Here is a 26,869-nt window from a genome sequence, read left to right as displayed (position 1 = left end):
AACCTGGGAGTCCTTAAGGCTTCCTCTGTTTACTGAGAGAATAGCAACTTCCAGCACTGTGGTGCAGCCAGAATTACCTGAAAAGGGTGGCTTTCCCAAAGAGCCGAGCATCCTTGGAAGCACACTCCTGCCTCACCCTGTGGGTGCTCAAGCCAGCATTCTGCTGTGTTTCTACAAGGACCACAGCCCAGATGCCAGCCTTTCCTCCCTGGAATGTCACAGACTGCCAAGCAGATGAAACCCTCTGCCTCAGAAGCTGTTTGCAGAAGAAGCCCAATGTGTCACACTGCAGATGGCTTCTAATGCCCCAAACCACACCTAAACCTCTGCAGACAACCAGCTCCAGAGAATTCAGCTGGTGTGTGGACACGGACAAGGGTTTAGATGAAAAGCAGAAGAGTTTTCAATTCATTCTGTGACAACAACTGGAGACTTTTGTTCTAGATGATAATCTCAGTTTTCTCAAAACTCAAAGTATAATTTAAACTACACTTCTTTTTCCTTGTGATGGCTCAGTGTCAAAGCACTGTGAGTGGCAGATTAGCAATATTTGATTTCAGCTTTCAGGGCTTTAATAATCATGGGAAATTGCTCTTATAAGCAGGGTTTCCTTGCCCACTGGCTGCTTTGTGGATTGCTAGGACAAAACCTACCTATAAATGCAGAAATTGTATTTCTGTACAGCTCTGCCAGCTGGCCACACCATTATGCACATAATTCCTTCTACTTGGGTATCTCAGTAGGAAAAAACCCAAATGCTAAATTGAATACATCTTAGGAATATCAATTTAATTAAGAGGATGACAATAGGATGAAAAAGGCAGGAGGGTGTTTATTAGAATAGATTTCTGCCTGCATTGCACTGATACACCTGTGCCCATGTATTGGTATATTCTAGTGGAAAAAACCTATGTAATCTGTACTATGTCACAGTGAACATCAGCATCACACATACCTGTTTGGAACTGAGCAAAGGAGACAAAAATCTCACCCTGTGCTGCAGGAAAGGGAACAGATGGTGCGAACATTCACACACACACAAATTCACACTTTTTGATGACACAAGGTTACTAGCAAGATCCTTCCATGCTTATGCTTGAAAGGATTATGGACAGAGTTAGTCATTCTGGATTCACCACTAAAATCGACTGTAAAAGGGCTGCAGCAGGTGAGGAGCTGCGTGGTGGAATAGGGGATGGCCAGAGACCTGCAGCCATGGACTGGGCTCACAGTAAGCCACATGCACACCTCTCTCCACAAGCTCTGAGACATCAGCTCAGCTCTGAGCTTGTGGAGTCTGAATATCTCCCTGGAGATATTCCAGAACTGTCTGGATGCAATCCTGTGCCATGTGCTTTGGGACAACCCCGCTTAAGTAGGGAGGTTGGACCAGATGACCCACTGTGGACCCTTCCCACCTGACCCATTCTGTGATTCTTCTCTTCAGTTGACCACTGAGCACTTCCATGCACAGCTCCAGAGTACCTTCAAACCCCACAGAGCTGCCTGTTGGTACCCAACATGACCCAACACACACAAACAGCAACCCAGCGCCCACAGAGTCCCGCGTGTTTTATTTAAGAACATATATGCAGATGATTCTCTAGAAAGCACACTCTATAAATAAAACATGTTTAATAACTAAGAAAGCCAAACAAAATAAATAAACCATGCTACTGAATGGCAACTTCCTCTGCAAAAGAATCTGTAAAACACTTTCCAGGGTTTGCAAAGTGCCTGCCTGCAAAATATTTTGCATGATACAGTGCTATTCCTTAAACAGCTGTGACGGTCCACATGGTGCATTGCCTTACAAACTCCCTGCTGTACTCCCTGCTCTCAAACCAAACCAACTCAAACATTAGCGGGAGTCAGCACTCCATTTTATAACTGCAAGTATGATTTATTAGGAAAAAATAACTCCTACTTTATTTTCCTACTGCTGGGAGTCAGTGTGGTCCTTCTGAGGTGAGGAACACCGGGCAAACCTGTACCAGCTCACTGCCCAAACTGGCAGAGTCCCCACAGACCATTAAGGGAAGCAGTGAAGCCTGATGTGCTGAATGATGTTCCCACAGCTTTACATCTCACTTCTAGACACTTCTTTCACCTGCAGAGTGGAGTGATATGAATCACACTGAGGTCTGAGCTTATCCTGGTTTATTTCCATCTTTGGATGGAAGCCTGAAGCCACCCCGACCTGCGCTGATGCTAGAAGGGATTGGGCAGCAGTCATGCTCCTGCTCCTGCTGTGAGGATAAAGCAGGAGATGAGGTGCAGGGGGGAAATGTCTGGTCCCAGCCAGGCAGTAGGGAGATGTCCCCTTGGGACACAGCATAGGTTCAGTCTGCTGCAAACCCCACTGAAACTGCTCTAATAAATTTCTGCTGCTGTCTCTGCAAAAGGGCTTGTCCACTTCAGCTCTCTGTGGGTGGGAGGCTTATTTCCATGGGATGGGCTGGCAGGATTGAAGCCAGGCTTGTAAGAGGTGGCTTCCAGAGTCAATTTGTTCTTCTCTGCCCTTTTTTATTCTCTCTATAAAGCTGAGCACACAGGAGGAGAACCAAATCCAATTCAGCATCAACTAATTTTTCTCAGGACAGAAGCTCCCTTTCATTAAAAAAAAAAAATCGTCAGTAATTCCATACATGCCACAATCTGGTGAATTACCAGAATGTATTCGAGACAGAAAGCTCCTGCTTTGGAGAGAGCCCTAATTGTTGGCTTCCTTGCTATGCACTACACACAGCTTGCCTTGTTTCACAGCCAGAAGTGCTGCTGTATCTTTTTGTCTTCCTCTCCCCAGCAACTCGGCTATTCTTCGGAGACGTACCGTAAGTGCCAACAGGTGGGATGGGGCGTTGGGAGGGAGAGGCTACAAAGGACCATCTGCACGGGCACAGAATGCACAATGCACGGCCAGCAACGCTAGAACATCTGTCTGCCTCCAGCCTCTTCACCTATTGCAAAGGTTACGCACCAGCTCCGTGCCAGCTGCGTCAGGTACTCGTTTGAAAGAAAAACACCCCAGCAGTAGCCTGTGGGGACATATTTTTGGTGTCTTTATGTATTGTAAAAATACAAAATTCTGCCTAATTCAAAGCTAAAGTGTCCTCCCACTTTTCTAGCACAGGAGATGTTACTGTGCTTGATCAAGTGTGTGTTTACTTGATGAGACTCTCCCATGTGGGTGCAGGACCCCTCTCCACATGACAACAGTGCAAACCGTGTGCTCTGCCTGCATAAATCTTGGGATTATACAGGCAGTCAAATAATTTCCAGCCAGATTTCCCAACAATAATATTGAAGCAGGGAGCTTAATACTATTAACACACTATCAATCACACACAAACCCACAGAGTAACCCAGAGACAACAACTTCCCCCTTACTCATCATGGATTTTACTACAAATAAACAAAAGCATTCCCACCCTGCACTTTCCCTTTCCAAGACTGCTGCCAGCTCTGACATTTTTTATATTCCTCTGAGTAAACCAGTGCCAAAAATTTCCCTATCTTTAACAGCAACCGAAGCAGCAGCTACAGAGGACTCCTGCAATCCTCAGTCCTTCACCACGAAGACTAAGCCAAACGCCAAAATTCTCAAACAATTCCTTTGGCTAAATCCCAGAGTTTCATCTCTTCTGGCTTTTCAAAACTGCACCTTTGCTTCTAGCAAAGTGTGTTCCCCACTGACAAGCAGGCAAGGAACAAGGAGGAAGATGTTACGTGTCTCAGGTGGTTTGAGGTCAGCAGGATGTCGGCACGGCAAGCTGAGCACAGAGGTGTTTCTCAGTTGGCATTTGCAAAGGAGAAAGATGGAAACCTGTCTCGTTACCTATTCAATCTAACATAGCCCGGGAAGTCCTGTCCTTTTTTGTTTGTTTGAACATCATGTTTTTAAACATGTTTTGTTAATACTTTATGGTTTTTTTGGGAAATACTTGGAGGAGGTACCACCTAAGGAAATGGAAGTTTCACAGAGTCCGCCTTGAAATGTGGTTCCTCTCTACATGACATTTTAAATTCCCAAGAGCCGGGATTCCTGTCATTTTTATGAAACTGTTTGATGCCTGTTTGTAACTCTCTGCCTTCCCAGGTTTCCTCTCTATCCCTCATACCCAACAAGCTGCTCCCTGACTGACACCACCGCGCTGGCATCGCTGCGTTCACACCCTGCCAGGCACTGCTTTCCAGGGTTTGTTTTTTACACCAGCCACTGGTAAATGAGGCTGGTGTGACAGACCACTGGCTGGATAATGAGTTCATTCTCCAGACCCACCGAGAGCAAGGTACTTTCCTGGCCCATCTGTTCTCTACACTCCTCACGGCATGGCTCCGGGAATGCTGTTCCTAAAGAGAGCAGCAAACACCCGGCGGACTGCTGATGTGCAATAGACCCCGGGTTGATGGCCTCTGTAACACACAGTGCAAAGCTTTCTCAGCCGAAAAATGGGAAGAGACAGAGCACTGGGATTACATCAGAGCCATTGCTGGAAAGTCTTAAACTGGAGAAAAAATCAGGGGAGATAGAAAGTCTCCAGAAGGCTGAAACAAATCTAGCCCACACATTGCACAGGCACAGTGATCTTCCTCGGCCACCTGTTTCCTCCACATTTTCTAGAAGAAATAAAAGCTCCAGGCTAGTCACAGGTCTGTAAACAGAAGTGGTCAAAAGTCAAAGCAAAGATCTAGAGAGACTAGAACAAGAAATTACACTTAAAATACCAAGCTAGGAAGTTTATCCAGTCTTGACTGAAACTGGCACACCTGACATCACAAAGGAAAAAGGAAAAAAAAAAACTGTTAAAAAGCCTAGGTAACATTTGCAAATATTTTTAGAGGAAAGGAAAACTGGTACCTTGTTCAACTGGGAGAAGGGATGAGTAAAAATTGATGGGGGTTTGGTATACTTGAGTGGCAAGCGGTTTAACAAAGATAACTTGGGCTCTGTAATGTACCATCTCCTCAGTACAAAAGTGTGGCAACAGATGACCGACAGCATCACATTTCAAACTGCCTTAAAAAAAAGTTCTGTGTGTTTTTAAACACATTGTCCTGCAGAACTTGCTGCTGCTTGGTATGAACAAGGGGCAGATGTGAGTGATTCATTAATGCCTTGAGGCCGATGAAGGTCAGGAGAACATCCTCACTCACATCCAACAGGACATTGTAACAATGAACTCTCACAGCTAGGGTTGGATATGAGCCAGCTATTAGCAGATAGAATTTGCTCCAGGTAAATCCTTCCACAGCTGCCTATTATGCTCTACCACATTATTTCTCCTGACAGACACAGCACTGTCCATATAGATCACAGGTGCAATCCAGTATGGAAATCCTATCTGGTTGTGCAATACATTACTGTCCTCTCCCTGACTGAAGTAATGTCTGAATTAAACTGTAATATCTCATGACTGGAACCTTTCTTTAATTCATACTGAAGACTACTCACACAATCTATGCACTGAACAAAGTAGTAAATTCACCTCAACATCTTTATGCTTTCCCATAGTCTTTAAATCATTCATATTCAGACTTTCTGTGTGTTCTGGATTGGATGGAAATGTTTCTAGTCCATAACTTTTCCATTAATGTTTTTTTGTGGAATTAACTCTTTAAAGAGAAAGCTCTGTTCTTTAATAATCAGAAGAAAGAGCAAAGCCTACGCTTCACTGCTGCAGGATGAGCCCGGAGAAGCCCTTGGGCTCTGAGCCATCCTGGAGCAAGGTCCCAAAATCAGGCCCTGAATACATCCCTAGTGGGGACCCCTGGTGGCCTAGTGGTTAGCATGCAGGACTCTCACTGCTGCGACCACGGGTTCGAATCCCAAGTCCCCCGGGCAGATGGTAGCTCGTTAGCCCTGTGAGGCCATCCATCTATGAGAAGGTCACTCTAAACAAACCTACGTCCTGAGGACCTCACTGCCATTGTCCAAGCTTGCTTGGCCCCGGCAGATGAACCTTAGGATTAAAGGGTGGGCTCAGTTCAGCGCAGGCTGTGTCTCACCTAAAAAATCCATTGCGCAGGCTGGAAAGGTAAAAGACCTTTCCCCAAATCTTCGTTCGCGAAGACTGGCCATTATTATTATTACATCCCTAGTGAAGAACACACATTGCAAATGGGTAGCTGATGGGGTGGCACCTCCCTCCCTCCACCAGTGTTGAAGGTGTCCTCCCCCTGTATAGGCAAAGAAGTTCAGCAAACTCCCCTTTCTCTCACACGATGTGCTTCTGTGAATGAAACCCTCCAAATGTGCTTGCCTGTAACACAAAATGCAGTTATTCTGCAAGACATGATAAAAATCTGAAAAGAAGTTTGAGAACACACTCCACTGCATCATCTGCAGAAGCTAAGGGGGACGAACAACAGAGCTGCATGGTAGGAAACCAAACACTTCACTGCAGTGCACCTAATTTGTGAGACATCTCCCAAAATCAGCCTCATTGAGACACAGCATGCCAAGGGCTCACAGGTAAAAACCACCACTGAGTACAAGAAAATACATTAAAACCACATTATGGGGTTTGACAGAGTCCTCTAAAATTCAGAGAAAGACCTTCCTCAGCAAGGACTCTGTACACCAAGACACTGCAGCCTTTAGGGTATCAATGACACTCACTGTCCGTCTCTTTTGACAATTGCCCTTTTCTCAATGAACTCTTTTTCTTCCATGGGTTTAACCCAGAGCTGGAAGGTCTCCATAATCACTGCTATGAAGGCTGCTAGTCTGTGTATTGTTTCCTTAGATACTCCAAATTTCTCGCTTAAGGCCAGTCTCTCAAACACAAGGGGTTCTCCCCCATGCCCTGAGAAGGCTTGTCCTCCTGCAGTGCTCTGCAGCTGCTCCCAGCTTCTGTCTCCAGCCTCTGACCTTTCCAAGGCTACCTGTGAAATCCCACGTTCAGTAAGAGACTTTTTAAAGCAAACAGTTTACATATGATTAATTCTGCCTGTAGACCTCAAAAAAACCCCTTCCTGATTAACAAAGGTCACTGAATCTCAAAAGTTTATGGCAAACAATTCAAATATATTACAGCCCTCCTATAAAAAATGAAGTAGAAAAAGCTCCTGGTTTTGTCTGGAGAAAATAGATTGTGGCTGAAGACAAGGCAAGAAGTTGGGTAGATACAAACTGGAAAACTAATAGAAGAGCAGCTGTGGGTTAACATCAACAGCTGGAGAGGCAGGACTTCTTGTCACAGCAACCCCCAGATACAGAGAAAAAAAATATCCTAACAGTGAGCACTGCTGGAGCTCCTGTTGGAGTCATTTGGCAGTAGGATATTCTCTGAGTGCTTCGAGGTTGCATTTTCCCTTCAAGGATGTCAAAACATGTTACAGAGGTATGACATGGCTTTATCTTCATTTACAATGAGGGGAACTGAGAGGAGGTGATGGAAAGTCGTTTTGTCCATATGAGATAGAGGGTCATCAGCAAAGATAGAACCCTGGTCCTTAACCCTCCAGCATTGCTGCCACCCTCCACAGCCTCCTCAGGGAAGACAAGGTTTACAAGTGCCAGCAATTCCTGTTGCAGGTTCTGTGCCTTGGAGCATGCCAGGACTTTTCAGTGGTGACAGTCAGTGACAGTGTCACCCAGCTCAGCACTGAGGGCCTTCCAGCTGGGCTGGACACCAAAAAGCCATGGTGGCACAGAGACTGTCCTACTGCAGAGCAGGCAGGGATGCTCCAGCCCTTGGTGAGCTTTCACAGCTCTCTGGGACCAGCAGAGGAGCAGCAGTCCTCTTTGCTGAGGAGAGCATATGGAAACATTAAGCGGGAATCCTCAATCATCTTCCCACATGTTCCCATCATACCTTTCTCTATTAGGCAGCCGTGACTTTGCTAACCTGACTGATCCATAATTCATAACTATTATCCATGCTCAATAATTACAGTGTTAATATTTTTGTAATTTAAAAGTACCTTTCTCCAGCAGAGTTCAACCTGTACCACTGACTAATGCACAATTTAATATTTAAGTGTTTATGAGCAAAAATGATCTCTCTCCTCTTTCTTCCCAATTCACACTATCACACGTTTTCAAAATGTTAGGGAAAAGAGGAATTTTAAGAAGGAATATGATTACTTCAAAGCAAAATTTAAAAATTATGAAATGCATAATGCCCAATCTATCAATCAAAGCCAATTCTGCAGTACAGACACACTGAAAGCTCTTCAGTTTCTAATCACTAATAGGTAACACTATCAAATTCAGCCCTAGACTCTATTAGAATTGCAGTAGAAAAGCACTTAATGTAATATCCTAAGACAGCTCACCAAATCCTGCTCACTTGGCTCAAAGACAGAACCAAAGATGTTAATAATTTGACAGCTTCCTTAACCAATGTGCTTTATCAATATGCTCAGAAAAGGAAATAAAATACCTGTACAGAACTTCTGTAGATTAAAAAAATAAATCTAACTTGTATTCATCCAGAGAACTGTGATTTTTTCCCAGATTTGTGAATTACCCATGGATGTCTCAGCTGTCATGCTGTCCCGGATGCAGAGCCCATCATCTCCCAGTTGCAAACCACATCATTTCCATTCCTTCCTTCTGACTATATTAATTTCAGGCTTGTTTCTAGCAGGATTTTTTATGTCTTCATTTCCTAATTCCTCATTTTCCCATCAGTCTCCCAAGAACCACAAACACAACGTTGGCAGGGCAGCGATGAACTTCATCCAGCCTCCTCTCTTTCAGCTGTGCCTTGTTTCCTTCACCTCCTCCCAGGGAAGGACAGGCAGAGACACCAAGCATCTGTGACCAGGTCCAGTACTCATGTCCTCTCTTTTAAAATTATTTTCAACCTCCAACTTCAGATTTTCTAAGGTTTTCTTACTCTCCAGATTAAATGTCACTGAGAGCTGCTGTAAAGCAGCAGAGAGGGAGCAGAACCGCCCAGCTGCAGGCAGCAGCACAGTAGTGATGAGGGGATGTAGCAAACACCGAGTTTACACACATACAGAGACACTGTGAGCTGGTGACAAGTAGTACAAAGACTTACTTGATGCAAAGACAGAATGACTGCATTGCTTATGTCAAAAAAAGATCAGTGGAAGCATAACAACAGACCATTCTGCATGCGACACACACCGCATAAAAGCACAAAAAATACTCTTTATGTTTCCTGGGCTTTTTTAGCCTAGTTTCTCAGGAAAAAAACAAGAGATGTGCAATTGTTCTGTCAGTCATTGCTTCCCCAAATAACTTTTGAACCTGTTGGCTGATCTCAGGTTTGACAGATAGGCTGAGGTCTCAAAGGGATCACGTTCCTATCAGATGCATGAAAATAATAAAGACTCAAACTAGTGCCTTTACTGAGCTGCCCCCTGTGCTGTGGCTGCCTCTGCTCTGTACCTCAGGGGTACCAATTAGCCCACGAGCCAGAGCAGCTCTGTGGATAAGGAACAGCTGGGGTAATGCTTGCTTACACCCTCAGACAATGCATATAGCAAAAACAACACTGCAAACATTCCAACCACAGGACACACTGAGATGGGGGCTTCTGCCTTCTCAGCTCCTCCAAGCACACAGAAATCCAGAGCAGAATCCCAAAATGCTTGTGCTGGCAGCCTGAGCAGCTGGCCTTGGTGTCTTTGGTGCTTACTTTGTCCTCCAAACTGAGTCCCTGATATTTGCAAGCTCCCGTGTGCTGTTAGTGCTGATGCCCCAAGGATTGCCCTGTTTCCCCAAGGCTCAGCAATAAATGGCATTACCTTCCTTGACCTCCCCTGTCTGCCCCTTGGAGCTGCAAACAGGAATACAACCTTCACTGCTAAAGCACACATACATTTTCCTGCTGGAATTACAAAAAACCAGAGAGGCATTGCCTGGCAAAGAGTAAAATTCCTGTTTAGTTTTAAGAGAATCCATATGACAGGGAAGCTACAGGACTCTCATTCTAATAGCCAATGCTGCTAATTAAAACTGTTTTGGAAGATCTGCAGCCAGCATATAAATCACCCCTCTATATGCTATAAATAAGAGGCAGATACGGAATTGAATAGCACCCATTTGTCAACGGAATGAAGAGATTTGATTGTGCCTTTTTGAATAATAAATCCAGACATACCTAGCAGGGCACGGAGAGTTGCTCCAAGTGTCTCTTTTATCAAACAACAATGATTATATTATAGGGTATGCATTATAGGGCATCATCCATTTCTCTTGTTTTCTCATTTATTGCTGACATCCTCCCTCCCAGACGAAACATTTCACTCTGTACAGTATGTGTTCATGCAAAGATCTCAGAAGTCAGGCAGGAGCAAACACTACTGAGTCTCCTGATGTGATGTGTACGTACTAGAATGTATCACAGAGCAGAAGGGAGATTTGTAGGGAAATTGAGCCATGGAAGCCTAAATACACAGGGTTTTTTTCCTATATATTTGCCCATAGCACTTCTAAAGGACACTCAAAATGCACTGGGAATCAGACAGAGGAAAGTCATATTGTTCTTCTTGTCAATGGATGACCATTTATACAAAAAAACACAGAGAACCAAAGCTAAATTCCTTAAGATCGTGTTATAACATCACTGAACAATGGAAACTCCAAAGACATCCACACAAACCACCAGATTCTTAATAATAATAATAATGAAAAGTTACCTCACTCCTGTGTGGAAATCTCTTCTCAATCATGAACACTACATCCCACTCACAGCCACCATGTCTTTCTCACTGGAAAAAAACCAAACAAATGGGCACCAATTAGGAAATGGCATTTATTAGTGTTAAGTTCAGCGTAGCTTCAAATCTTACACATGCACCCATAAAATAGGAGATTTAGGAGTCCCTGTCACACAGAAGGCTGCAGAAGGTTAATTGAGTTCACTGTAGAGGTATCATTACCTCTGTTAACATACCTCAGGAAAAAAGCACATCAGTCAGGTTATGAAGATAGATTTATTTTAAGCCTTTGAAACTATTTGTCAAATTTTTGCCCTCTGACAGGATGATGATTCCTCTTGCTTTGTCCCTAAAACCCACTACAAGTGAACAGCAACTTCCACAGCATCCCCTCGACCATGGGTTTTGCACTTTCCATGTGCAGATGTCCTCATCCCACCCCCTGGTTGACTGAGACACAGAGAAGCCGTGACCTCTGGCATCTGCTTCCATTTACCCAAAGGAAAAACATTCTTTGGGATGGACCATGGGATCTCATGCAGGCTTTCCTTTCCCCTGCTGAAGAAGCAGCTGCTGGCTGGAAGCCCATGAAACCAGCCCAAGGAGCTGCAGAGAACTTCCCAGGGACTGTGCCTTTGTCTTCACTTCTGTTAAAGTGGGGAGAAACAAGAGGGAAATCTCTCCATCTGGAATCCCTCATTCCGCTTCCAAAACAGCAGCAACTGCCTACAGTCCTTTCAATATCACCAGGATAAACAGCATCCTTGTGGCCTGCTCCTCATCTGCTCAGGCTAGTAAAGCTGTGACCCATGTGTACTTATTTTATCAACAATAACTGTAAATCAGGATGATTTTATTATTTTGATGTTATGTTTGCCAATAAAAAGGAAAAGACAGTGCTAGGCTGAAAGAATTTGATGGCTACACATTGATTTTGAAATCCCAGCCATGCTGCCCACATCCTGAGGTGCTTACCTGCCCCTTGAGTGTCTAAGTAATGTTCTAGGCACTACAAGTCAGGCCATGGCTCCCATGTCACCAGCTCTGCAAAGACTTTGCAATCACTGTTTAGTGCCTGATGATGATACAAAAGCTACTGCAGAGCCATTCACAACACACACACACATACAGAGCACAAAGCAAGCAGATGGGACTCAGAGCACAAAGAGGATAAAACATCATTTTAACAAAATCCGTTTGTTCAGATGACCTGAACTTGAAATTAAGGTGTTAAAATCCAAGACAAGGAGGATTTCTGATTGGCAGCCAGTGATGTCAGCTCTGTGCCAATTACAGAGGGAATTCATGTGGCTACCTTTAAAAAGAAATAATTCCCTCTCTGATACAGCAATAAGACATTGTAGACAGCCCATTTGCAGGGGATTACACGGGACTTCTCAGGTAGTTAAAGTCACTGAGCCTTTTGACCTTGTGCCTCCTAACACTACTGGAGGCATAATCACACTGCTTATCATGTGTGTCTTATTGTTTAAACAAAGCTCAGCCACCCAGCAAACTGAGCCCTGAACCTCGGGCTCATTGGCTATGAATTATTATGCTGAAACAACATAAATGTAATAAACAGAGCTATTTATTAGTTTATTCTATGATTTCAGAAATGACTACACAGACTAAGAAACGAGAGGAAGGCTGTGCCAGGCCAGAATGAAAGCATTTCTCAGGTCACTGCCTTAAACAGAGATATTTCATGCTACCACAATGCTTACACAGGACAAGTAAATCTTTGCACATTGCAGTCTTGAAGTCACTAGAACTAATTGTCTCTCCAGATGGGATCTGAGCTTACTCGCTGTCATAACATTCAGCATATAATGAACATCAGGCAAGGTGAAAATTGATATCAAGAGCACTTCTAAGAGCTAAAAAGTTAACACCTAAATTGGAAATCAATATATGCTTTAAGTATTGATCAGCAGAACAGAAATCTTCAGGTTTTTGCCTCTGCTGACTGAATACTGTTATAGGTTGAGCTGAGGTCCACTGAAAAACCGTACCTTTAACAGTTACTTTTAAAAAAATGCACAAAGTAACACAACCCTACACTTTATGGAGTGATTGCCTAACTCTACCACAGCCATGTGCATCTGTGCAGAACAACCAGGAACATGCTAAGACACATGTGAGGGGTGACTTTTTGTCTGTCTGTTAGTTTTTGAAGTCATGCTTGTTTCCAAGACAAACAGCAAAGATCAGAAGAAACCACAGCTGAGAAGCACCACCTTTGAGGAGCATCACCTTTGAGAAGGATGGATGGCCTTTGGTACAGGCATGGGAAGGGCAGGTCTGTGCCTGCTGATGGAGCATGGGGCAAAGATTTTGAGCTTGCTCAGCACATGGAAGCCCAGATCTCATCTCTGCAATGCAGTTCACAGGCCTTTTCTTACTCTGCACGTAGAACTGCACAAAGGCAACTATATTGCTTTGGGAATTAGTATCTCCACACAGTGCCCTGCTCTGCAGAGGGGACACACCTCCTTGGGTCAGTACTAGGTGAAGAGCAGCTGCAGAATATGTCATCCCATGCTGTGTATCTGCTCAAAGCAAGCTTTTCAGACTTACTGATGAATGAAATAGCTGTGAAAAACAAATGTCTTACTGTTTGAGTCCTCCAGCCTGCAAGGAAGCAGGAATTTCTGTGCACTACATCAAAGAAACACTTGACCCTGTGTGATCAATTCCTCCTCCTAATTATTACACACCGAAAGACCTGAATTCCTGCTAAGTCTCTCAGGTGAAAAGGGCAAGAATATCTCAGGAAAGGTTAGAAAATCCGTACATTTCTATAAATATTTGTTGGTCTGCATTCCTTTAACTTTGCATGATTAAATACAGCCTGCTTCTGTTCTTCCACTTTATCCTCCGGGGAAATTTATCATCAAAATTATTGTACAGCATTCATTACTCTAGCCTCATTTAAAACCTTGCCCTACTTATTATTTAGGCTGCAAAAAAAAATGTTGCTTTGTATAGTATTTCCTATAATAGTCTCAATCATTACATTAAAAGATTGCTGTAAGGCAGCTTAGCCTGCATTAGAGAAAAATAAAGTGGGATGCCATAGTTAAGTGTTACAGTTCTTATTCAGCTTTTGTTTCCCAAATCATAAGAATGCAACGTTTCAGTTCCTTAAAAGGCTCTCACTGCTCATTAGCAACATCCAGGACTTCAGTCCCTGGCTTTAAAAGGTACATCCATTGCTTCTTCTCCAGTTTAAAAGGCGGTGGGGAAAGGCAGAGGGATGGGAAGGAATGGAATGGAAGGGAAGCAGGAAGCTCCATCAACTCAATGGGTGGGGAACACAGTCAGCTGTGACAGTCAGAGCAGAAAGGAATGCAAACAAATGATTTTTTTTTTAAAACTCTTATTCAAAACTTTTGTTTAGGACAGCAAGACAGACATGACTATTTAAAAGAAACAAGATGCCGTATCTACAGGGAGGGAGAAAATTGAACTTAAATTCCCGTACTGGTATATGAAGCCTCTTAATTTGGGTTCCTTCATTAACAAGACTACTCTGATGCTGAGTACCACTGCTGGTGTTTCAGATAACACTATGTATGTGTTTATCCAATCCTAATGTACTTCTGAAAAAGGATCATTAATCCAAATCTGAAGACACTGGTACAGCTGTTCCTGAACTGCACACCCCCCTGGGGAGGTTATCAGGGATCTCCTCTCCCATTAGCAGCTCCAACAAGATTTTCTCCTACAGGGGTTGCTGAACTGAAGACTTATTTCTAGTTTGAGCACAGCAAATTCAAATTGAAACCACAGGCTGGGCAAAAGCCATGCATGAACACTAACCATTTTTTGGAGGTTATGTCATGTGTTTATTGGCTTGTTTAGGTTGTTCTGACCTTCCTCAGTGCCTTCCCTGGAGCTGGCTGACCGCAGAGGCTTTTTGCTATCCACAAACCTAGCTACTCATCCCACATCAAAGACCTGATATAGGACCTAGGGACATACAAGGAACCCCTGGTTTAACCCTCTGCAATGGTGAAAATTGCCCGGTTATACCTAATCTTTGCTGCAGGTTTTGATTCCCGACTATATTTTTCCCTTTCACCTGCCTACCTTGTCTTTCTGACTGTTTTCTGTGAGAGGCCTTGCAAAAGACCTTTCAGTATCGTAAATAAATGAGATAAGCCAGTTCCTCTCTCTTCCTTTCTTATTGACAAGTTCAAAGACTTCTAAGAGATTAGGAGTGAAAGACTAAGTGACCTGCTGGGTCACCAAGCCTAGGCTTTTCCTATCACTTCCAGCCACATCCTACACTACCTTTCTACTGGATAAGCCTGATTTTATCAGCATCTCCCAAATGTTCTCTTTTTTTTTTTCTTATCATTTGAACCAGTTTACCAGGTACAAATGAAAGGCTTAGTGGTCTGTAACTCCCTGGATCATTTTCTTCCTGGTGTCACAAGAAGGCACCTTGTCCTTTCTATCCATTGTGCAGATATACTCCTCATCACCCATGGGGAGGGAAAAGAGGTAAGTTTTGGTGGAAGGGAAGGGAACAGGACAGTGGAGGTGATGTTCATATAAGATGTACTGCCAACTCCAGTACATGCAATGCACTGAAAAATGGTGAAACAATGAAAATTCTTGTTTTATCATAGAATAGTTTGGGTTGGAAGGGACCTTAAAGATCATTTAGTTCCAACCCCACAGCCATGGACAGGGACACCTTCCACTGGAGAGAGCGGTCAAGGCAGGGATCAATATTTCCCTTGGCTATTATTTTGTCATTAGACTTCACAGATAAATACATATTATTTTCTTCTTTACTCCTAATTTTATGGACTCAGAGTTAATAATGAAAAATATGCAACATCCTGCTATTTGTCATGCACCAAACACAGCTTTCCCATCAGTCTGGTCAGCAGAAGCTGTTTCTGATCTGTTCCAATGAGTGTCTGTGGCTGGAAGGACTATGCTCATTAGCTGTGCTGCACTCCAGAGGGGCAAATTACCATCTACCAACCCCAAAGCCACCTCAACACTCAGCTCTGGGTGCCAGCAGCTGCTTAGCACATCCAGATGCATGTTGGCAATCTCGCTACCTTTCAACAAAATCCACTGGAAAACTCATCATGCCAAAATACACCTTTTGCTGTAAAAGGGGGTTTCCCAAGAGGGAAGGATTCTGTGTGTCCTCTCCCCAGCAGCCATTTCAAGTGCATAAAAAGCTTTAGGCTTGAGGCTGGCTGTGAAGAGCAGCAGAGATCTCACCCCAAGGGGACACCACTTTGGTTCAGGGCCAGGAGAAGTCAAATGTCACTGCAGTGCTCCGGTCACAGGCAATTTCCAGCAGGGCTGAGCCACAGCCCATTAACCCACCTGCTGCACAAACGCTCTGGGTTACAACACTCACATGAGAGAGAGCAGCTTGCCACCCTCTCTGGGTCCCTAACAGCCCCAAACCTCTTCTTACACGCAGCAAACATTTTACTATGACATGATTTCACCTCCTGAAACTGATGCATAAAAACACTTCAGTGCAACCAGGTTCTTGGAGCAACCTCGAGAGCACACAGGGGTGCACGGGGCTCGAAGTGGGGGCACCTACTAATGCAACATAAACAAGGAAGGGGGTGAACCTGAGCAGATCCTCAACATTTGGCGAGCAAGAGGAGGAAGACATTTGGCTTTTTTTTTTTTAGTGATGCATTAATTCTATAACTTACGATGCTTCTCTTGCTGTCCCACATGCAGCACAAAAAGAGGTCCAGAAACAGGCTGACTTGCTAGTTCTGTGCAATCACGGTCTGAGCCCAGCTTCTCTCCAGCCCTACGTTCAGACAGGTTATCATTCAGACAAGAATGGGATTTCAGACAGCTCTTCTGCCCCTGGATTTGCGTCATTTCACATCTGAATTTGTTTTCCAGATGCTTCTGGCAGCGTCTGCCCTTTCTTGGTGTGTCATGCCAGTGGCATCCCCGTGGTGAGTGCAAAAGGGTCTGAGGGGGTTATTTCAAGGGATGCTGGGCAGCCCACCTCAAGGAAAAGCTAATGCTGGGCAAGAGTCATACTGGGCTCCCTGACACCTACAGTGTCATTCTAAAGCCATGGTTCAGGCACAGGACGGTAAAATGAGCATTTTCCTCACAATGATGCTCTTGTACCTGAGTAGAAAGAAGAGCAGTTCTCAAAATCCCATTTAGGGTATCAAATATGAACAGGACAAGGCACTGTGGACTTTACCTTCCATACCACTTCTCTCTCTGGGGAACATTTACTAATTTGACCATCTTCCCCCTCTACCTCACCTGTTTTTTGGGCAGACTCCATTCCCATCTACCACTGAGCCCCTCTCCTGCACAGATGTCTGAACTTCATGCAGCTAACACCTGCCTGATAACATCCATCACCACCTTGTGCGCTGGGGGATTCAGCCTGTGCATGAGTGCCACTACTCTGATGAAAGTAATGAAAACTGATTATTTCATCATGTGATTTGCAGTGGAAAGAAAGGCTGATTTTCACTTTTGAGTGGTTGGATCTAATTCTTTGTCATGAGTTCACTGTCACTTTCCCCTCCCCAGCCTTTTAGTCTCTTATCTGTTAAAAATGAAAGGTTTTGAACAGGAGCAGGTGAAGGTCATCTCTGCCTGTGCTTCTGTTCCACAGCCAGTGTTGTAGAACAAATACTGATGAGGATCATGATGATAATGAGGAAAATAATAATGAGCATTGATCTCGATGGAGATGCTCCTCCGTTCTACCAGGCCACTGAGATGAGAATCAGGAATCCCCAGACATAAAGAATGTGTCACACTAAAGTTTAATTAACAGCAAATCACAACCCAAATGACATTCCCCCCCTCACACTCTCAATTTTCATAACTGACTTTTCACAACAAAACTCCAGGGGACACTTGGAAATAGAGAAGAAAGTAAAAACTTCTGCTTCCACGTACAGCTTGTTACACCAAGGGAGTCAGTCATCCATGATCCCTCTCTGATTTTCTACAGCATAAGTCGTAAGCATCTTCAGTCTAGTCCATGGAGAGACAATAATACAAATGAGAGGAGAATTAGGTCCAAAGTGTTTCAAGAAGACACACTTGGCACATTATTTCACAGCTTCCTGTGCTAATGGCAACACATCACCTTGTGATAATGGTGCCATCGGTGCGTGTCAGCTCAACACACCAACGCTCTCCTGCTGCTAAAACAGGGGGTGCTGACGTCCAGTCAGACACTCTGCACTTCTCCAGCATGTCTCCTAGAATTTTCCCAACACAAACAAATTAACCTGGGTGAATTGCTCCGGAGAGCACCATTAGAGACAGCACGAGGCCTTGCTGGCAGGGTCCCCTGGTTTTCAGCAAGGAGGATTAGCTGGAGTCAGTCGTGGCACTATGGCACAAGAAGCTCTACAGATTTCTAAGGTTACTCACAACTCATATCAGGATCAGAAGATATCAATGCTCTAGGGAAAGTCATGTAGCTGTATATAACCAAGAAATAGTGCTCAGGACTGAAATATTTACTTTTCAGGTATGATTTTTGCTATTGCTGTTTCTGTAATATAAATATTTTTATTTTGTTTTCAAGTACCAGACATTTCAAAGTCTTTTCCAATAAATACAAAACATTTTTTGATTGGCACGCTCCTCTATAACTGCTCATACAAGAGATCATGAAGGCAAACATGGGTTCCCTTTCTGTCAAGACCTATGGAAGGCCTTGCTTACGAAAAAATGCAACCTGTAGAATTCTTTAAAAGAATAGTCTTTTTAATAAAGACTATGAAGTAGTCAACTAATTTTATGGGCTAAGTAGGAGGAAGAAAGGAATATCTCAGACAATTCCATGCATTTATATAGATTCCATATTAACTCATTATATATTGATCATGGAAAGAATAAATTGTTTAGATTAAATCAATCTCCAGAGGGATAAGGTCATAGTCTTGTGCTATTAACTGCAGTTGGACACTTAACAAGAGATACCAGCAGAATACTTAAAAAAACAGGTACATCTTCCATTGATAACCTATCCCATAAACATTCCCCATGGAAAACTTCACATAAAACCACAGTTAAATTCAGAACACAACAGGAGATATGTAACACATAAGTTTCAGAGTCCCACACTATTATCCTGCCATCTCTCCTCCCTGCAAGCAGCTTCTACCCAACAAAAACAGCCCTTCCTGACATGAGGAGATTCACGTGACAAAGCAAAGGCCCAAGGAAGAAGGACACAAAGCTGCACAACCTCATCCCTCCTGCATGGCTGTGCCCTGAGTGGGCAGAACCAACATTTACTGGAGGAGCCAGCTCAGGGCAGGCCAGCAGCAAGGAATTCTTGATCCTATCTTTGGCAGAAATAAATAATCATACTTAAAAAAATAAAGTGAAAAATAAAAGGCCAAGTTTGTATAAAATTCAAGCAAGCCAGTCTGGCAAATCATAACTTAGGCAGCTCAGAGTGCTGTAAGACAGGGATCTGTAGCCTAATTGAAGTGAATAGCTTGAAGTGCTCTGCTATTAGAGAATCAAAGCTCTGGCGTCTCAGCTCCAGTATCTGTGAAACAGCAGTAATAGTGTTTGCCCACCTTACAGAGATAATAGGAGCAGTTACTTTTATGTAGAAATGTGATCATGTAAAAAGCATTATGGTATAAAAGTGCTAAATATTATTATTAGGTGTATGTTTTGGTACTCCAAAAAATACAATTCATTCAAGCTCTTCTATTTCTTTGACACTTGTAACAGGCTTCCAATGTGGCTTAAAACCCCTGCTCAAAAATAAACATCAGAATAATGAGCTTTCCTTATTTAATTCACCAAATAGGCACAATAAGCTCATGTTTAAACAAAAAATGAAAAGGAAACTTGCTGCTGTGCCAGAACAGCAGCACAATCAATTTTAATTAGCATTGCTCATTGTGGGAAATGATAAGGTATCAGTCATAGTAATTGGTGGTGTTGACAATTAGTCAAAGTTATTAACATCTCAAGACCCAGGACAAAAAAAGCTCCCTGAATTTTAAATATCTGGAGAAGGCTTGCTTTGAAATTCTTAATTTTTGCACAGTCTGAAAACATTGCTCAGATTTATTATTTGTTAGCTTTCCATCAGAGCACAAGTGCTGGAATAACACAGCCAACCCGACTGTCACCGGTGCTTGATCAATGCGAGTTTTCCAGGGAGAGCTGCTGTGAGTGGAGCTCCCTCCTCTCTTCCAGAGCTCTGCTGCCTCCCTGCTTCCCAACCCCTCTCCCTTTGTTTCCCTTTGCCTGCTCTGGATGCTCATCTCAGATCCTATCCCAGGCTGAATGGATCAAGAAATGCTTCCAGCCAAGGGAAATGCCTTCAGCTCAGAGCTGGAGCATCTCCAAACCCCACATGGTCCCATCCAGGAAATCAAGTCCTTAGGGTACACAGAGTGAGGGTGGGTACTGCCATACAAGCAGCTGCTACTTGAAGATACTGCCTGGACCACATCTTTTAATGGCCAGTATGAGTGATTCCTCAGGCTTCTGAGTAGCTCAGGTCTAAGTCAAAGCTCAAGTATAAGTCCAAGCCTACGACAAGTCTCCAGACATGGTATAGGGCACTTCAGGGCTTTGACCTGGTCTCGTTTACCCCTGGGCAGCCCTACAACCATCCTGCCTATGTCTGATATCTGACTGCTGCTGAAAGAGGATCTGTGCTGGCAAAGGAGGCCAGTGATTATATGAACCAGCTGAGCAAACCAGATAGCCCGTTTGCATGGTTTAGGTGAGAACTGACACAAAGATTTCTGATGTTTCAGGAAAGTTAATGGGTTAATGTTATTTTGCTGATCATAAAAACCATAAAGTGTCCATGGCACAGGAGATTGTACTTGTACCTTCATGTTTTAGTTGGGAATTACTGAGACACCCAGTAAGCAAATGCTGAGAGCAGATGATCCAGTTGCAAATGGATCACTTATGGACTCAGCTGATGCTAAAAAAAGGCAGAAAAAGATCGTCATCAATTGAAGCAAAAAGCATTTAGTCAATCTGATGGAGTCCTGACCACCCAGCCTAGAAGACAAAAATCATGGAAACACTCTGTCAATTGGTTTCTGCTAGAAGAGTTCCAGTGAAAACTCAAAATATTCCACTTCCCACACCCTTCTGTACCTTTATTGTAAATAAGATGTGTATAATACTGCAATAACCATCATTCTGGTGTAAGTAGGTGTTACAGTTTAAAATAGCAGAGGTGACATGTATTACTCATTTGTCTTTTTACTGGCTTTAATGTGTTTATTTGTATGGAAATTAAAATCCAGGTAAAAATACCATCTCTCTCCCCAGCATATGTATCTGTTACACAACAACAGTGATTCTTCTGACCCTGGGCAATTACCACTCCCAAACTGGCTCAGCCATTCAAGCAACACAGTAAAATATGAGGCTGCCACAAAGGAATAAATCCCGCCTGGCAGACGCTGCCGAGCAGCACCACTGTCAGAGAACACAGTCTTGAAAGAAACTCCCCCAAAACCCAACTGAGATTCAAAGCAAAGAAACTCTGATTTAAATTCCCCCTCAGCCGCCAACCCACGGCAGCAGCAGGGCTCTGCCACTGCGGCCGCAAGATAAACACCATTTTCAAGGTCAATTTCCTATGACCAGTTGCTTCATTTCTCATCATTTTCTGTCCAACTTCATAGATTACCACTTAAAATTGATTTATTCTTTCTTTTTCTAGCATTACTTTGCACTTCATTTAAGAGGGGGGCGGGGGGATTTTCTCTCTGTTCCGTACAACGGCGCTGTCATAAGACGATGGGCTCAGCTGGATTTCAATTGACTAAAACGACTGCTCAGTAAAGCAGCGTGTCATAAAAGCTAAACCAAACCAAGAGGCATCTTCCAACCATTGCCCCCTCTCCTCCCTACTGCTAGAAATATTGTTTTTCAGATACAGTGACTTGAGTTTTTACATATGGAGCTCTGATTGTAAAGAAATGTTTTAATAGCCTCTAGTAGAAAACAAAAGTTGTGCTGAGGTCTTCCCAGGGTTTGAGGTTCCTTCTTCAGGCTGGTAGCACTCACACTTGAGATCAGATTAAAGCTGACAGAGATGAAACTGTGCTGGCCCACATCCTTGGGCTTGCTCCAGGGCCTCTCATCTGCATTTCATCCTGATGTAAGCACATGTTCCCATCATTGGTACACTCATCTGCATCACTCTGAATGTTAATCACAGGCTAACCCAATTTCTTCAGCAAATTTATTACTTACTGTTCATTAAAGTTCATAAAACCTAATGTGAGCCTGAAATAAGCAGAACTCCCTTACCAAGGAGTCCTCAGTGACACGGCAATTCAGAGGCAGCAACGTCAGCGCAAAGAGCTCCTCCTTCAGAGGTGGGTGCCAGAATCTGTCGTGTGTTTTCTGGGGGATGCGAGGGGAAGCAGGCAATGGGATACAAAGAGCTGTCATAGCCCTTGGGAAACTGACATCCTTGTAGGAACTCGCTTATCAAAACAAACCCAGAAGTTTTTCAGAATTGTCTAAAGATATTTTTTCAGTGCTCAGACAACGGTCATGTGCTTCAAACCAAGCGTGTGCTTAAATGCTTTGCTAAGCAGGGCCCGAAGAAGCTGCATTTGTGTTTTTCACATTGGAAAGGGATGATCTAATGTATTCTAGTCAACAGCCAGAGAGAGTAAACATTCCCATCTACCTCCCCAATGAACTCTGTGCATCTGAAATTATCTGTATTTCCTACACCAGTTCCTCAAAACCTCAGGAACACACACAAATCCAAGCCTCCAACATCCCGAGTGGAAACTGCTAAAATTCTCCAAAGGACATTATGATTGAAATATTCAATCAGATGATGCTACCATCAGAATAATGAAGCCTTTGGAGGATTTGCTTCATTGAGTGTAAAATAATTTTGAGAGACACTTGAAAGGAAGAAACCATGTCTGTGGGAAGAAATATGACCGACTTTTTGCCAGAAAGAGGATTATTCTGCAAGCCAGAAAATGGCACCTCTTGGTAACCCGACACCAGATGTGCTTCTAGGCTAAAATTAGATGCCACAAAATATATAAATATAATTTTTACACAGCTGTGTAAATGAAAATACACATGTTGAGAAAAGAAATTACAGATATTTATTCTCCATTCCTCAAAATTTCCATAACCACAGAACGAATCCAGTCTGAAATTAGAAATTTGCTCTCTCCTTTAATTAAATCAATTTGCATTTTTTTTCTCAGCTGATTAAATAATAGAAAAGCATAGAGGTGAAGGGAGGTTTTGTGATTAAGACACTGGACAAAGACCCAGGAGAGCTGAATTCAATTCCTGGTCCTGCCACAGAGTTGCTCTGCAACCTTGGGCTTAATCTCCTTGTGCCTCTTTTCCCCATCTGTGGAAGATGGATAATATTACACTCCCACAGTTTCCATCTTGCCTACTAGATCATGAGCAGGGAAAGGACTATTTATTAAAGCTTGTAGGAACAACACCCCCACAACAGGAAGGGGATTGGAGTGGGATTTCCTGCTGCCCTGCCCCTTCAGACTCACAGTGGCAGCAGAAAGCCCAACCTCTCACCGCCATCACCATGTGGGGCAAGCCTGAGTGCAGGGAATGTAAAATAGGCTCAAGGGAAGCAATGCAGGGCTTCTCAGTGACTGTTGTGCCCATTTTTTACATAAGGAATGCTTTTGGCTTGCTAAGGTAACTCCAAAGTGTGGGTATGTGAGCTGTGCACAGTGATAGAACAGGAGCTCAGCAGGGTGAGGTTTGCACCAAAGGACAAAGCAAGACAAGGCTGAACTTTTTATCACATTCTGTTTTCCAGGTCCTAATCCCATTTCACAGCACTTGGCATTATACAGCACCGCATTTTTTGCAAGCAAGTCTGAGGTGCAACCTAATGAGGGTGTAAAACCCGACTTTAATAAGGCCAAAATGCCCACAGCTCTCCACAGGGACAGGGCTATGGATGAAGCCTGCAGCTGAGTGATCACAAACACCGCAAAGAGAAAGCAGGAATTCATCTTGGGAAAGAGACTAGAGCCTAACAGAATTATTTTAGAGCACAATAACACACCAAGCTGTCTTCATCACCACTATTACTCTTGCCCAGCTTGACTGCGAGCATATCGCATCAAATCAACGGAAGGAAAATTAATATCTTCAAAAGGAAACAGTTCACCACATCACACACAGTCCAGCTACCATAATGATAAGTTCCCTGATAGCAATCATCTTCAAAACCCCAGTGGTTATGAGAGACTCTATGGAATTCATCATTTTTGATTTTTTTTTTTCAATTGAACCAAAATACAGTTTTGAAAGAATATTCCTAGCTATGCTGTTTTAAGGGATTAACAAGCCATTATGTAGTAGAGCATACATACATAATGGAATCAGCAAACAGGAATCAGCAAGTAATCTTCTGTCTCTACGAAAACTAATGTGTAATTGCCAGAAGCACCAGGGGAATTTCTGCCTTTTGTAAAGCTTCAGGAGGTGACTGTCATCAAATTTGACAGAAATACAGAGCACAACGACCAGTTATGGGCATGAAAGGGAATGGTTACTGTTTCATACAATAACAAACTTTCACTACAGTTGGGAACTAAGCCTGTGTATTGATTTGCAGATGCAAGTGCTAACTGTTATTATTTAATAGATTATGGGAACAGAACAGTGAGCTTCTGAACACTACAGACAAAGAGAGCCATGATATGCAAGGTGAATTTTATGAAGCATATTTCCTTCATAGAGCCTTTACATTGATACAGTCTCAGTGTAATTCCATAAACGGATAGCCGTGATCAGACAGCTGATAGGCACCACATTTCCCTAAGCAATTGCTTTCCCATTAAGAACTTGCATCAAATGAAAACACCATGGGGGAGAGCAGAGCACGAAGAATAAATATCAGAGCGAAACCCAGAAATGTGGCAATATCACAGAACTAAAGCAAAGCCTGTGGCTTTACAGAACAAACACATTCACAGTGTTTTGGTGTGAGCAAGCACCAAAAGCGAAGCACCACAAAAAACCTTCCTATGTGACCATCTTCAGGTTCACAGCCAGGGGGATCTGCAAAGTTACCTCCTGATGGCTTTATTCACATGCCATGGAATGCTGGAGGAAAGGCTGCATGTCCTGCACAAAACCTCAGCACTAATGCATCTGATCACACCGATACCACTGTAAGGAATTGTCTTCAAGAGAGAAGCAGCAAAAGGAGCACTTAAACACAGATCCTGCAAGCTCTAAAAGGATTACTGGAGCACTGTTCCAGCTGGTTTCTCTAGAAAGCAGCTACTGGCACCCAGAGAGGAAAGAAAATAGCTGCAAGCCCTGCACAGCCTCATGCTGCACCCAAGGCTCGACATGTCATCCTGCTCCAACCACAACCTGACGAAGTTCATGCTGAAATTGGACACACTCAGGCCTGCACGCTGCATCTGGCAGGAAAAGTATTCGCTGAATTTTGCTCTGCCTGTTCTTTTATTCCCTTTTAATAATTGCATTTAGATCCTGTGGCTAAGGAATTACTGATAAAAGCAGCACTTGAAAAAAAGATTTTTTTTTACTGTTTTGAAAGCCATCCCAACCCAGTGCAGCATATATAGTGCTTGAAAACAATTCAGCACACCCCACTGTAAACACACACAGCCAACTTCTGCAGAACTCTTCTCATGCTTAGGAATATGGAAGAAGACAATGTCAAGTGGGATTTTCACTATAGATTAGGAGGTTTCTTCTAAATAACTTATTAAAAGGGCTGAAATGTCCTAATGTGTCCCATGGAAGATGGAAGGCTCCTTTGAGAACACTTCCAGGGAAAAGATGGACAGAAAGACATGTGTTTGCCCAAATCACTGTGAAAGAGCTAACTCATAGATTTCTTGGAAAACAAAATATTTTCTGGTGTTACAGTCTCTACTTTTATTCTTTGAAGTTTTTCACTCCAAAGGAGGCAGCAGAGTTTCTAGTACTGGTACCAAACCCTACTAAAGAGCACAGGTGATGGCAGACTCTTTCTTGAAAGCTCATGCAGTACCTACTGCCATCAAGGGAGGGATGCCAATAAGATGTTATCCAAATAACTCATAAGATTTGTACAACCCCACTCCATAACACACAATTCCTGCATGCAAATAGAAGGTCCAGATTCTTATCTGGTATTTCTTTGCCCTCAGAAAGATACATGATGAGAAATAAATTGTCAATAGCTTTAAAAGCTCAGATCAGATGGTTGTGTCCAACGCAGCGGAGAAGCTCATATATCCATCAAACTTCAGGTAAGAAGCTGATTACAGCAGCAAGATTTTGAACAGAGCTGCAGGATCACGAGGCAGAGGATGAGGTCTTTTAGTCTCTTATTTTTACCCAACGACTGTGTAAGATGCCGTAATCAATCATAACCATGCTAAGAATAGCATCACAGTGCTGGAGCAGAGGCAGTCCTCTACAGGCATTGCTTATTCCGGGGCTGCTCCAGATGAAAAGATGCTGCTTGAAAGAGCTGTGGCAGAGTTTTGTGTCCTATGGCTGAACCCCACCATCCAAAGCCATGACATGAGGTTTTACCACTGTAACTGCCTTGCATTAATTCATCACATTAATCCATCAGGAGCTTTGGGGGACAACTTCCCCCCTCTATTTTCTGAGCAAGTCACACACAAACAGCTGCTGGCCAAGCCATAATACCACACACAGGTGTTTAAAAGCAATGTTAAAAATAAAAAACAATACAGACTGTTAAAATTCATGTAATTCCTTATAGATTTCTATCAGGGCTGAGAAATCAGGTGCATGAGAGCAAGCAGTGCTATGGATAACATACATACTTCTTCAAACCTTATTATGCTGTAGCACATCAGTATTCCAGCAACATCTTGGGTAGGAAGTTGTAGTGATATTGATAAATTATATTCTGTCCATATCACTAGGGTGCCACTAATGTTCAAAATGCCTGGAGGATCAGTGGGCGACTCTTACAATGTATATATAAAGAGAAATCTTGTTTTGTCTCCCTAGAGACAGTTTTTCTTCTAATGGAGTGTGGTCAGAGGGGTTCTGCTTAATTCATGCATTTAACTCCTGATCTCCATCACTTCACAGTGGTTTTGTGCTAACTACAATGTATAGAGGCCATTAGGCAGTAAGACTAAGATTGACTTTTCTTACTTCATGGATTATACAGAAGGAATGGGAGCAAGTCAGGCTC

At 43.2% G+C, this 26,869-nt stretch overlaps 1 protein-coding gene across 13 annotated transcripts in view; it reads right to left on the bottom strand.

The window, feature by feature from the left end:
- DAB1 (DAB1, reelin adaptor protein) overlaps positions 1 to 26,869 on the bottom strand; it is a 437,418-nt gene that overhangs the window by 215,635 nt on the left and 194,914 nt on the right. For 11 of the 13 annotated variants that reach the window (XR_003536774.1, XM_027698930.1, XM_027698929.1 and 8 more), the window contains exon 2: positions 10,621 to 10,692. The gene's annotated coding sequence lies outside the window, so the exon portion shown is untranslated. The other 2 variants (XM_027698937.1, XM_027698938.1) reach the window with 2 other exon arrangements.

The sequence above is a fragment of the Neopelma chrysocephalum genome, unplaced genomic scaffold, assembly GCF_003984885.1.
Source record: "Neopelma chrysocephalum unplaced genomic scaffold, ASM398488v2 Primary Assembly neopelma1_135, whole genome shotgun sequence".
Taxonomy (NCBI): domain Eukaryota; kingdom Metazoa; phylum Chordata; class Aves; order Passeriformes; family Pipridae; genus Neopelma; species Neopelma chrysocephalum.
This window is presented reverse-complemented; position numbering and strand designations above follow the sequence as displayed.